Raw genomic sequence first — 12,454 nt, 5'->3', positions numbered from 1 at the left:
TGGAACTGCACATTGGCACAGTGCCAATCTGGCAGTGCCAACCTGTGCCATGGCACTTCCTGGGCAGGTCACTCTATCCTCTGGGGGCTATACTTACCTCTGCACACCCAGAGGGATAATGTTATTGGGATATTCAGATCGCAAAAGTTTCTACAAATATATAAAACGAAAAAGAGTAGCTAAGGAAACCATTGAACCATTGGTCCTTTAGAGGATGAGGAGGGACATTTAATTATGGAAAATGAGGAAATGGCCGAGGCAATGAACAGGTATTTTGTGTCCGTCTTCACAAATTTAACAAGCCAATAATTGTTGGCAAGGAGGCTATGGCAGGTGAGGACCTAGAAACGATCATTATCACTAAGGAGGGAGTGCTGGGCAGGCTAATGGGGCTAAAGGTAGACAAGTCTCGTGGCCCTGATGGAATACATCCCAGGGTCTAAAAGAGATGGTGGGGAAATAGCAAATCCGCTCGTGATAATTTACCAAAATTCGCTGGACTCAGGGGCGGTTCCGGCAGATTGGAAAACAGCAAATGTGACGTCACTGTTTAAAAGAGGAGTGTACAAAAGGCGGGTAACTATCGGCCGGTTAGTTTAACTTCTGTAGTGAGGAAAATGCTTGACTCTGTCATTAAGGAAGAAATAGCAAGACATCTGGATAGAAATTGTCCCATTGGGCAGACGCAGCATGGGTTCATGAAAGGCAGGTCATGGAAACTAATTTAGTGGAATTCTTTAAGGATGTTACGAGTGCGGTGGGCAACAGGGAACCGGTGGATGTGGTGTGTCTGGATTTCCAGAAGGCATTCGACAAGATGGCGCACAAAAGGCTGCCGCATAAGATAAAGGTGCACGGCATTATGGGTAATGCATAAGCATGCATAGAGGATTGGTTAACTGACAGAAACCAAAGAGTGGGGATAAATGGATGTTTTTCTGGTTGGCGATCAGTGGCTAGTAATGTGCCTTAGGGATCAGTGTTGGGGACCAAGTGTAATGTCTCAAAGTTTGCAGATGACACTAAGATGAGTGGTCGAGTAAAGTGTGCAGAGGACACTGAAAGTCTGCAGAGGGACCTGGGTGTCCTTGTGCATGAATCACAAAAAGTTGGTTTGCAGGTGCAGCAGGTGATTAGGAAGGCAGATGGAATGTTGTCCTTCATTGCGAGAGGGATGGAGTTTAAAAGCAGGGAGGTTATGTTGAAGCTGTATATGGTGCTGGTGAGGCCACACCTGGAGCACTGTGTACAGTTTTGGTCTCCTTACTTGAGAAAGGACGTACTGGCACTGGAGGGGGTGCAGAGGAGGTTCACGAGGTTGATTCCGGAGTTGAGGATTGGATTACGAGGAGAGACTGAGTAGACTGGGACTGTACTCGTTGGAATTTAGAAGAATGAGGGGGGATCTTATAGAAACATATACAGTTCTGAAGGGAATAAGAATTAGGAACAGGAGTAGGCCATCTGGCCCCTCGAGCCTGCTCCGCCATTTAATGAGATCATGGCTGATCTTTGTGGACTCAGCTCCACTCTCTGGCCCGTACACCATATCCCCGAATCCCTTTATTCTTTAGAAAGGCATCTATCTTTTTCATGGAATAGATAGGACAGAAGCAGGGAGGTTGTTTCCACTGACGGGTGAAACTAGAACTAGGGGACATAGCCTCAAAATAAGGGGAAGTAGATTTAGGACTGAGCTTAGACACATCCAGAGTGGGAATTAGAACTTGGTAATTTGGTGCAGTGAGGTCATCAGGAAAGGTAAGTGATAAGTCTAATTCTGCTGTTTTTCAGTTAAAAGTAGTGTGTAGCTTAGTGTCTGATTGGTTGAAACTGCCCCCACCCTAATTGCTGAGAGGCAGTTATCTGTCAGTCACCTGAGGCCTGTTTGGTGGCAGAAGGGTGTACATTGCATTCTTCTGTTTGAAGCTTAAATAGTGTGAGTCACCCTGGTTAGCCGAGTTCTGTCTAAAAGACAGACAGAAAGCGCACTCAGTAAGCTTTGCGCAGGTGAAGGGGACACAGCCTGAGTGAGTGAGACACATCCAGAGTGGGAATTGGAACTTGGTAATTCAGTGCAGAATGGGAGAGGCGGGGAGAGGCGAGTGGGGGGGGGGGGAGGAGGAGACAGGGTTGCTGCTGTACTCCGTAGTATTCGGAATAAGGTAAATGAGTTGATGGCGCAAATCATCGTGAATGACTATGATTTAGTGGCCATTACTGAAACATGGTTAAAGGATGGTCACGACTGGGAGTTAAATATCCGAGGGTATCAAACCTTTCGGAAGGATAGAGTGGATGGTAAGGGAGGTGGTGTAGCTCTGTTATTTAAGGATGACATCCGGGCAACAGTAAGGGATGACATCGGTGCTATGGAGGATAAGGTAGAATCCATTTGGGTGGAAATCAGGAATAGTAAGGCAAAAAAGTCACTGATAGGAGTAATCTATAGGCCACCAAATAGTAACATTATGGTGGGGCAGGCAATAAACAAAGATATAACATATGCATGTAGAAATGGTACAGCAGTTATCATGGGGGATTTTAATCTACATGTCGATTGGTTTAACCAGGTCGGTCAAGGCAGCCTTGAGGAGGAGTTTATAGAATGTATTCGCGATAGTTTCCTAGAACAGTATGTAATGGAACCTACGAGGGAACAAGCGGTCCTAGATCTGGTCCTGTGTAATGAGACAGGGTTGATTCAGGATCTCATAGTTAGGGATCCTCTCGGAAGGAGCGATCACAATATGGTGGAATTTAAAATACAGATGGAGGGTGAGAAGGTAAAATCAAGCACTAGAGTTTTGTGCTTAAACAAAGGAGATTACAATGGGATGAGAGAAGAACTAGCTAAGGTAGACTGGGAGCAAAGACTTTATAGTGAAACCGTTGAGAAACAGTGGAGAACCTTCCAAGTGATTTTTCACAGTGCTCAGCAAAGGTTTATACCAACAAAAAGGAAGGATGGTAAAAAGAGGGAAAATCGACCGTGGATATCTAAGGAAATAAGGGAGAGTATCAAATTGAAGGAAAAAACATACAAAGTAGCAAAGATCAGTGGGAGACTAGAGGACGGGGAAATCTTTAGGGGGCAACAGAAAGCTACTAAAAAAGCTATAAAGAAGAGTAAGATAGATTATGAGAGTAAACTTGCTCAGAATATAAAAACAGATAGTAAAAGTTTCTACAAATACATAAAACAAAAAAGAGTGGCTAAGGTAAATATTGGTCCTTTAGAGGATGAGAAGGGAGATTTAGTAATGGGAGATGAGGAAATGGGTGAGGAACTAAACAGGTTTTTTGGGTCGGTCTTCACAGTGGAAGACACAAATGACATGCCAGTGACTGATGGAAATGAGGCTATGACAGGTGAGGACCTTGAGAGGATTGTTATCACCAAGGAGGTAGTGGTGGGCAAGCTAATGGGGCTAAAGGTAGACAAGTCTCCTGGACCTGATGGAATGCATCCCAGAGTGCTAAAAGAGATGGCTAGGGAAATTGCAAATGCACTAGTGATAATTTACCAAAATTCACTAGACTCTGGGATGGTCCCGGCGGATTGGAAATTAGCAAACGTGACACCACTGTTTAAAAAAGGAGGTAGGCAGAAAGCGGGTAATTATAGGCCAGTGAGCTTAACTTCGGTAGTAGGGAAGATGCTGGAATCTATCATCAAGGAAGAAATAGCGAGGCATCTGGATGGAAATTGTCCCATTGGACAGACGCAGCATGGGTTCATAAAGGGCAGGTCGTGCCTAACTAATTTAGTGGAATTCTTTGAGGACATTAACAGTGCGGTAGATAACGGGGAGCCAATGGATGTGGTATATCTGGATTTCCAGAAAGCCTTTGACAAGGTGCCACACAAAAGGTTGTTGCATAAGATAAAGATGCATGGCATTAAGGGGAAAGTAGTAGCATGGATAGAGGATTGGTTAATTAATAGAAAGCAAAGAGTGGGGATTAATGTGTGTTTCTCTGGTTGGCAATCAGTAGCTAGTGGTGTCCCTCAGGGATCAGTGTTGGGCCCACAACTGTTCACAATTTACATAGATGATTTGGAGTTGGGGACCAAGGGCAATGTGTCCAAGTTTGCAGACGACACTAAGATAAGTGGTAAAGCAAAAGGTGCAGAGGATACTGGAAGTCTGCAGAGGGATTTGGATAGGCTAAGTGAATGGGCTAGGGTCTGGCAGATGGAATACAATGTTGACAAATGTGAGGTTATCCATTTTGGTAGGAATAACAGCAAAAGGGATTATTATTTAAATGATAAAATATTAAAACATGCTGCTGTGCAGAGAGACCTGGGTGTGCTAGTGCATGAGTCGCAAAAAGTTGGTTTTCAGGTGCAACAGGTGATTAAGAAGGCAAATGGAATTTTGTCCTTCATTGCTAGAGGGATGGAGTTTAAGACTAGGGAGGTTCTGCTGCAATTGTACAAGGTGTTAGTGAGGCCACACCTGGAGCAGTGTGTTCAGTTTTTGTCTCCTTACCTGAGAAAGGACGTGCTGGCGCTGGAGGGTGTGCAGAGGAGATTCACTACGTTAATCCCAGAGCTGAAGGGGTTGGATTACGAGGAGAGGTTGAGTAGACTGGGGCTGTACTCGTTGGAATTTAGAAGGATGAGGGGGGATCTTATAGAAACATATAAGATTATGAAGGGAATAGATAGGATAGATGCGGGCAGGTTGTTTCCACTGGCGGGTGAAAGCAGAACTAGGGGGCATAGCCTCAAAATAAGGGGAAGTAGATTTAGGACTGAGTTTAGGAGGAACTTCTTCACCCAAAGGGTTGTGAATCTATGGAATTCCTTGCCCAGTGAAGCAGTAGAGGCCCCTTCATTAAATGTTTTTAAGATAAAGGTAGATAGTTTTTTGAAGAATAAAGGGATTAAGGGTTATGGTGTTTGGGCCGGAAAGTGGAGCTGAGTCCACAAAAGATCAGCCATGATCTCATTGAATGGCGGAGCAGGCTCGAGGGGCCAGATGGCCTACTCCTGCTCCTAGTTCTTATGTTCTTATGTACTGACCGAAGGGGAGCTGGAGGTAAAAGGGAGAGTCGGGGTGGGGGTTCGCCGCCTGGGGGACTGGAGTGTGCGGGAGGTGTGGGCACGTAGATTATCATAGAATTTACAGTGCAGAAGGAGGCCATTCGGCCCATCGAGTCTGCACCGGCTCTTGGAAAGAGCACCCTACCCAAGGTCAACACCCCCACCCTATCCCCATAACCCAGTAACCCCACCCAACACTAAGGGCAATTTTGGACACTAAGGGCAATTTATCATGGCCAATCCACCTAACCTGCACATCTTTGGAGTATGGGAGGAAACCGGAGCACCCGGAGGAAACCCACGCACACACGGGGAGGATGTGCAGACTCCGCACAGACATTGACCCAAGCCGGAATCGAACCTGGGACCCTGGAGCTGTGAAGCAATTGTGCTATCCACAATGCTACCGTGCTGCCCTACGTAGCTGACCTAAGAAAGGAGATGGCTAGTCGGCAGGGGCGGGGGGGGGGGGGGGGGGGGCGGCGTGTAGCCCCCTGATCCGGCTGATAACATGGAATGTGAGGGGCCTAAATGGGCCGGTCAAGAGGGCCCGGGTGTTCACGCACCTAAAGGGACTGAAGCAGACGTGGTTATGCTCCAGGAGACGCACTTGAAGGTGGCAGATCAGATCAGGCTGAGAAAGGGGTGGGTAGGGCAGGTCTTTCATTCAGGGCTGGATGCAAAGAACAGAGGGGTTGCAATACTGGTGGGGAAGCGGGTGTCGTTCGAGGCGCTGAATATTGTGGCGGATAATGGGGATCGATACGTGATGGTGAGCGGTAGGTTGCAGGGGACCCAGGTGGTACTGGTCAATGTGTATGCCCCGAATTGGGACAATGCAGGGTTTATGAAGCGCATGTTGAGTCGGATCCAGGATCTGGAGCGGGGAGTTGATAATGGGGGGGGACTTTAATACGGTACTGGACCCAGCACTGGACCGATCCAGGTCAAGGACGGGTAAGAGGCCAGCTGCGGCCAAGGTGCTAAGGGGTTTTATGCACCAGATGGGAGGAGTGGATCCGTGGAGGTTTGCCAGGCTGGGGGCCAGAGAGTTCTCTTTTTTCTCACATAAGGCCTATTCACAGATAGACTTCTTTGTGATGAGTAGGGCACCGATCCCAAGAGTGGAGGGAACGGAATATTCGGCTATAGCGATTTCGGACCACGCCCCGCACTGGGTGGAGTTGGGGTTGGGGGAGGAGAGGGACCAGCGCCCGCTGTGGTGCCTGGATGTGGGCTGTTGGCAGATGAGGAGGTTTGTGGGCAGGTCCGGGGGTGCATTCAGAGATACATAGAGGTCAATGATAATGGGGAGGTGCAGGTGGGTGTGGTTTGGGAGGCTCTGAAGGCGGTGGTTAGGGGAGAGCTAATTTCAATAAGGGCTCACAGGGATAGGAAAGAGAGGATGGAGAGGGAGAAGTTGGTGGGGGAGATAGTAAGGGTGAATAGGAGCTATGCAGAGGCCCCTGAAGAGGGGCTGCTGAGGGAGCGACGGAACCTCCAAACGGAATTTGATTTATTGACCACGGGGAAGGCAGAGGCTCAGTGGAGGAAAATGCAGGGAGCAGAATACGAGTGTGGGGAGAAGGCGAGTCGGATGCTGGTGCATCTGCTACGTAAGAAGGAGGTGGCGAGGGAGATTGGAGGAATCAGGGATGGGGGGGAATACGGTGCGGAGTGCGGTTAAAATAAATGAGGTATTTAGGGATTTCTATGGGGACCTGTACAAGTCAGAGCCCCCGGAGGGGGGAGAGGGATGCGGCGGTTCTTAGATCAACTGAGGTTCCGGAGGGTGGAGGAAGAGCAGGTGGCTGGCCTGGGGGCCCTGATGGGGCTGGAGGAGCTGGTTAAGGGATTGGGGAGCATGCAGGCGGGCAAGGCCCCGGGACCGGATGGGTCCCTGGTTGAATTTTATAGGAAGTATGTGGATCTCTTGGGCCCGTTGCTGGTGAGAACCTTCAATGAGGCGAGGGAGGAAGGGACTCTGCCCCCAACAATGTCTCGGGCGCTGATCTCGCTGATTCTCAAGCGGGATAAGGACCCACTGCAGTGCGGTTCGTATAGGCCGATCTCGCTCCTTAACGTAGATGCCAAGTTGCTGGCGAAGGTCCTCGCTACGAGGATTGAGGATTGTGTCCCGGGAGTGATACATGAGGACCAGACTGGGTTCGTGAAGGGCAGGCAGTTAAATGCGTATGTACGGAGGCTCCTGAACATGATTATGGTGCCCTCGGTGGGTGGGGGGGAAGCGGAGGTGGTGGCGGCTATGGACGTGGAAAAGGCCTTTGATCAGGTGGCGTGGGAGTACCTATGGAAAATGCTTAGCAGGTTTGGGTTCGGGGAAGGGTTCATAGGGTGGGTCAGGTTGTTATACAGGGCCCCGGTGGCGAGCGTGTTTACGAACCGGCGGAGATCGGAATATTTCAGATTGTACCGGGGGACGAGACAGGGATGTCCCCTGTCCCCTTTGCTGTTCGTGGTGGCAATTGAGCCGCTGGCCATGGCATTAAGGGAGTCTAGGACCTGGAGGGGGTTGGTCTGTGGAGGGGAGGAACACCCGGTGTCGTTGTATGCTGATGACCTGTTGTTATATATTGCAGATCCAGTGGAGGGGATGGCAGAGGTTACGCGGATCCTTAGGGAGTTTGGGGACTTCTCGGGCTACAAGCTCAACGCGGGGAAGAGTGAGCTCTTTGTCGTGCATGTGGGTGCCCAAGAAAGGGGACTAGAGGAGCTGCCGTTGAAGAGGGCGGAGAGGAGCTTTCGATACCTGGGTATCAAGGTCGCTAGGAGCTGGGGGGCCCTGCATAAGTTTAATTTGACATGGTTGGTGGACCAGATGGAGGAAGACTTTAGGAGATGGGATGTGTTGCCACTTTCCCTCGTGGGTAGGGTGCAGTCGGTCAAGATGACGGTCCTCCCGAGGTTCCTGTTTGTGTTCCAGTGCCTGCCCATCCTAATCCCCGAGGCTTTTTTCAAGCGGGTAAGCAGGAGTATTATGGGGTTTGTATGGGCGAGCAAGACCCCGAGGGTGAAGCGGGTGTTTCTGGAGCGCAGTCGGGACAGGGGCGGGCTGGCACTGCCGAATCTGTGGCTATTATTGGGCAGCTAATGTGGCGATGATCCGTAAATGGGTAATGGAGGGGGAGGGGGCGGCGTGGAAGAGGCTAGAGGTGGCGTCTTGTGTGGGTACTAGCTTGGGGGCGCTGGTGACGGCACCTTTGCCGCTACCACCGACGAGGTACACCACGAGCCCGGTGGTGGCGGCGACATTGAAGATCTGGGGGCAGTGGAGGCGACATAGGGGTGAGGTGGGGGCCTCAATTTGGTCCCTGATACGGGATAATCATAGGTTTGTGCCGGGCAGGATGGAGGGGGGGGTTCCTAAGTTGGCATCGGGCAGGAATTAAAAGGATGGGGGATCTGTTTATAGATGGGGCTTTCGCTAGCCTGGGGGCGCTGGAGGAGAAATTTGGGTCGCCTCCCGGAAACGCTTTTAGATATATGCAAGTGAGGGCGTTTGTGAGATGGCAGGTGAGGGAATTGCCGCTCCTTCCAGCACGAAGGATTCAGGACAGGGTGATTTCAGGTGTATGGGTTGGAGAAGGCAAGGTCTCGGCGATTTATCAGGAGCTGCAGGAAGTGGAGGAGGCCTCGGTGGATGAGTTGAAGGGCAAGTGGGAGGAGGAGCTCGGGGAGGAGCTGGAGGAGGGTCTGTGGGCTGATACCCTGGGCAGGGTCAATTCCTCCTCCTCCTCATGCGCCAGGCTCAGTCTAATACTGTTCAAAGTAGTACATAGGGCGCATAGGACAGGGGCGAGGATGAGTAGGTTTTATGGGGTGGAGGACAGATGTCTGAGATGTTCGGGGAGCCCAGCGAATCATGCCCACATGTTCTGGACGTGCCCGGCGCTGGAGGGGTTCTGGAGGGGCTTTACGAGGGCTATGTCCAAGGTTGTGAACACCCGGGTCAAGTCGAGCTGGGGGATAGCATTATTTGGGGTATCGGATGAGCTGGAGGTGCAGGAGCCGAAAGAGGCCGGAGTTCTGGCCTTTGCGTCCCTGGTAGCCCGGCGGAGGATCCTACTCATGTGTTCATTAAGTTGGAGAGGATAAAGTTTGCCTTGTGAGGGTCTGTGCAGGGTTTCTCCAGGCAGTGGCAACCGTTCCTAGACTTTCTCGCGGAACGCTAGGTGGAGGTCGAAACAGCATCAACCCGGGGAGGGGGGGGTGGAGTTTGGTTTATGTTTTTGTAAAAAGAGGGCATTTTCCCCATTTTTGTAGTTATTGGTTAAATGGGGTTAATGTATCCTGGTTTGATTTCCTATGTACAATTTTGTTTTTCTTTCTTTCTGGAGTGTTTGGTTGAAAATTGTTGAAAATTTTGAATAAACATATTTTTAAAAAAAATAATGGACTCTAAAATCTTACCAATGACCAAAGTCAGGCTAACCGGCCTATAATTTACTGTCTTCTGCCTCCCTCCCTTCTTAAACAGCGGTGTTACATTAGCCACTTTCCAGTCCTCTGGGACCCTTCCTGCCTCCAGTGATTCCTGAAAGATCATCACCAATGCCTCCACAATCTCCTCAGCTCATAGAAGCAGGGATGTGTTGCTGCAATTGTACAGGGCCTTGGTGAGGCCACACCTGGAGTATTGTGGGCAGTTTTGGTCTCCTTCTCTGAAGAAGGATGATCTTGCTCTCGAGGGAGAGCAGCGAAGGTTTACCAGACTGATTCCAGGGATGGCGGGACTGTCATATGAGGAGAGATTGACTAGGTTGGGATTGTTCTCGCTGGAGTTCAGAAGAATGAGGGGGGATCTCATAGAGATTATAAAATTCTCACAGGACTAGGCAGGGTAGATGCAGGGAAGATGTTACCAAACTTGGGTGTGTCCAGAACCAGGGGTCACAGCCTGAGGATTCAGGGTAAACCATTTCAGACCGGGATAAGGACACATTTCTTCACACAAAGAGTGGTGAGCCCAAGTAGTTGATGCTAAAACATTGAATATATTCAAGAGGCAGCTAGAAATAGCACTTGGTGCGAATGGTATCAAAGGCTATGGGGAGGAAGCAGGATTAGGTTATTGAGTTGGTTGATCAGCCATGATTGTGGTGAATGGCAGAGCAGGCTCGAAGGGCCGAATGGCCTCCTCCTGCTCCTATCTTCTATGTATCTTTACATCTAAGAGTCAGGAGGTGAGTTATTCACCGTAGGATTCCTAGCCTTTGATCAGTCCTGGTAGTCACAGTATTAATATGGCTAGTCCAGTTCAGTTTCTGATCAATGGTAACCCCCAGGATACTGATTGTGGAGATTCAGCGATGGTAATGCCATTGAACGTCAAGGGGCGATGGTTAGATCCTCTCTTGTAGGAATGTAACTTGCCACTTGTCAGCCCAAGCCTGGATATTGTCCAGGTCTAGCTGCATTTGGACATGGACTGCTTCATTATCTGAGGAGTCGCGAATGGTGCTGAACATTGTGCAGTCATCCGCAAACATCCCCACTTCTGACCTTAAGATGGAAGGGAGATCACTGATGAAGCAGCTGAAGATGGTTGGGCCGAGGACACTACCCTGAGGAACTCCTGCAGTGATGTCCTGGAGCTGAGATGATTGACCTCCAACCACCACAATCATCTTCCTTTGTGCCGGGTACGACTCCAACGCGGAGAGTTTTCCCCCTGATTCCCATTGACTCCGGTTTTGCTACGGCTCCTTGATGCCACACTCGGTCAAATGCTGCCTAGATGTCAAGGGCAATAAGCGAGTGCCCCTATCGGCCACCAGAATTGTTGTGGTTGTTATGGGCCAGGGTTTAGAGAACCCCAAAGTGTATCATGGAATTCACCTGACCCACAACTTTTAACAGATTGTTATGGGGAGCACACGGCCCACTCTACAGGTGTGGCACAGCAGAAATGGAAAAGTATTTTTTAAAGCAAAACAATGTTTATTCTATGAACTCAAGTTCACCTTTTTAAAACATACAGTGAACATCTTAGTAACCATTAATTCAAATACAACCCCCAAAGAATACAACACTAAGTAATCCTTTAAGCTTTCCTTTTAACATCCATACGACTTAAAACACTTTTTACCGGAAGCACATCAGGTTAAAGTCACTACTGTTATTAATTTTAAATCACCGACTTCCGGTTGCGGCTATGCGGAGCTAAGCCGCACGATTCGGCAGCTCCCGCTCTCACGGACTTTCGGGCTCGTTAGAGGAGCCCCAACGGAATTTTTTTCGAAGACAACCCGTGGGGAAGGGAAGAGAGAGGTCCCCCTCCAACTTTTATGGACCGGACCAGAAGTGAAACGGCCAGAAAAGCGGCATTGGAGCAGCGGGAGAAGCGAGGGGAAAAAAGCAAAATGGCGGCGTCCGGGGACAAAGCGGAGTGCGGGCCAGAGCTGCAGGAGTTCATCAAGCGCTGCTTCGAGGAGCTGCGCAAGGAGATGCTGGCGCCTATGCTGGCGGCAATTGAAGGACTAGGGATGACCCAGAAGGCCCACGAAGCTAAGATCCAGGAGGTGCAGAAAAGAGTCAGTGAGAATGAGGACGAGCTCTTGGGCCTGGCGGTGAGAGTGGAGCGGCACGAGGCGCTACACAAGAGGTGGGCGGGAAGACACGAAGACCTAGAGAACAGGTCGAGGAGAAAGAACCTGCGGATCCTGGGTCTCCCAGAAGGAGTGGAGGGGGCCGATGCCGGGGCATACGCGAGCACGATGCTCGGGGCGATGATGGGCACGAAGGCCCCTTCGAGGTCGCTGGAGCTGGACGGGGCACACCGGGTGCTGGCGAGGAGGCCCAAGGCAAATGAGCCGCCAAGGCGATGGTGGTGAGATTTCACCGGTTCACGGACAGAGAGAGGGTCCTGAAATGGACCAAGAAGGAGCGGAGCAGCAAGTGGGACAATGCAGAGATCCGAATATACCCGGACTGGAGTACGGAGGTTGCAAAGCGGAGAGCGGGTTTCAACCGGGCCAAAGCGGCGTTGCACCGGAAAGGAGTGAAATTCGGAATGTTGCAGCCAGCGCGACTGTGGGTCACATACAAGGACCAACATTTTTCTTTTAAACGCCTGAAGAGGCGTGGACCTTCATACAAACCGAAAAGTTGGACTCTAACTGAGGGTTTGTGAGGGTGGGGGGGGATGTTTGAGGTTTGATGTGTTATGGTTGTTGTATATAGGGGGTCAATCAGCAGGTGTCAGCTGACTTACGGGAGTGATATGGGGGGAGCAAAAAAGCTAGACGGGTCTAGCGGGGGGGAGGGGAGGGGGGAAGGGGGGGGGGGGGAAGGGTTGCTGCTGCACTGGCCGAAAGGGAATGGGACACAGAAGAGATGGTCGGGGCGGGGGTCCCCCGGCTGGGGGACTAGAGGGTG

The 12,454-nt window shown here is 50.3% G+C and overlaps 1 protein-coding gene across 1 annotated transcript in view; it reads right to left on the bottom strand.

Annotated features, from left to right (window-relative positions):
* LOC140391348 (dynein heavy chain domain-containing protein 1-like) overlaps window positions 1-12,454 on the bottom strand; it is a 479,751-nt gene that overhangs the window by 17,674 nt on the left and 449,623 nt on the right. The window lies entirely within an intron of this gene.

The sequence above is a fragment of the Scyliorhinus torazame genome, chromosome 15 (genome assembly GCF_047496885.1).
Source record: "Scyliorhinus torazame isolate Kashiwa2021f chromosome 15, sScyTor2.1, whole genome shotgun sequence".
NCBI classification, from domain to species: domain Eukaryota; kingdom Metazoa; phylum Chordata; class Chondrichthyes; order Carcharhiniformes; family Scyliorhinidae; genus Scyliorhinus; species Scyliorhinus torazame.
The sequence above is the reverse complement of the archived record's forward strand: the minus strand, read 5'-3'. Positions and strand labels throughout refer to the sequence as shown.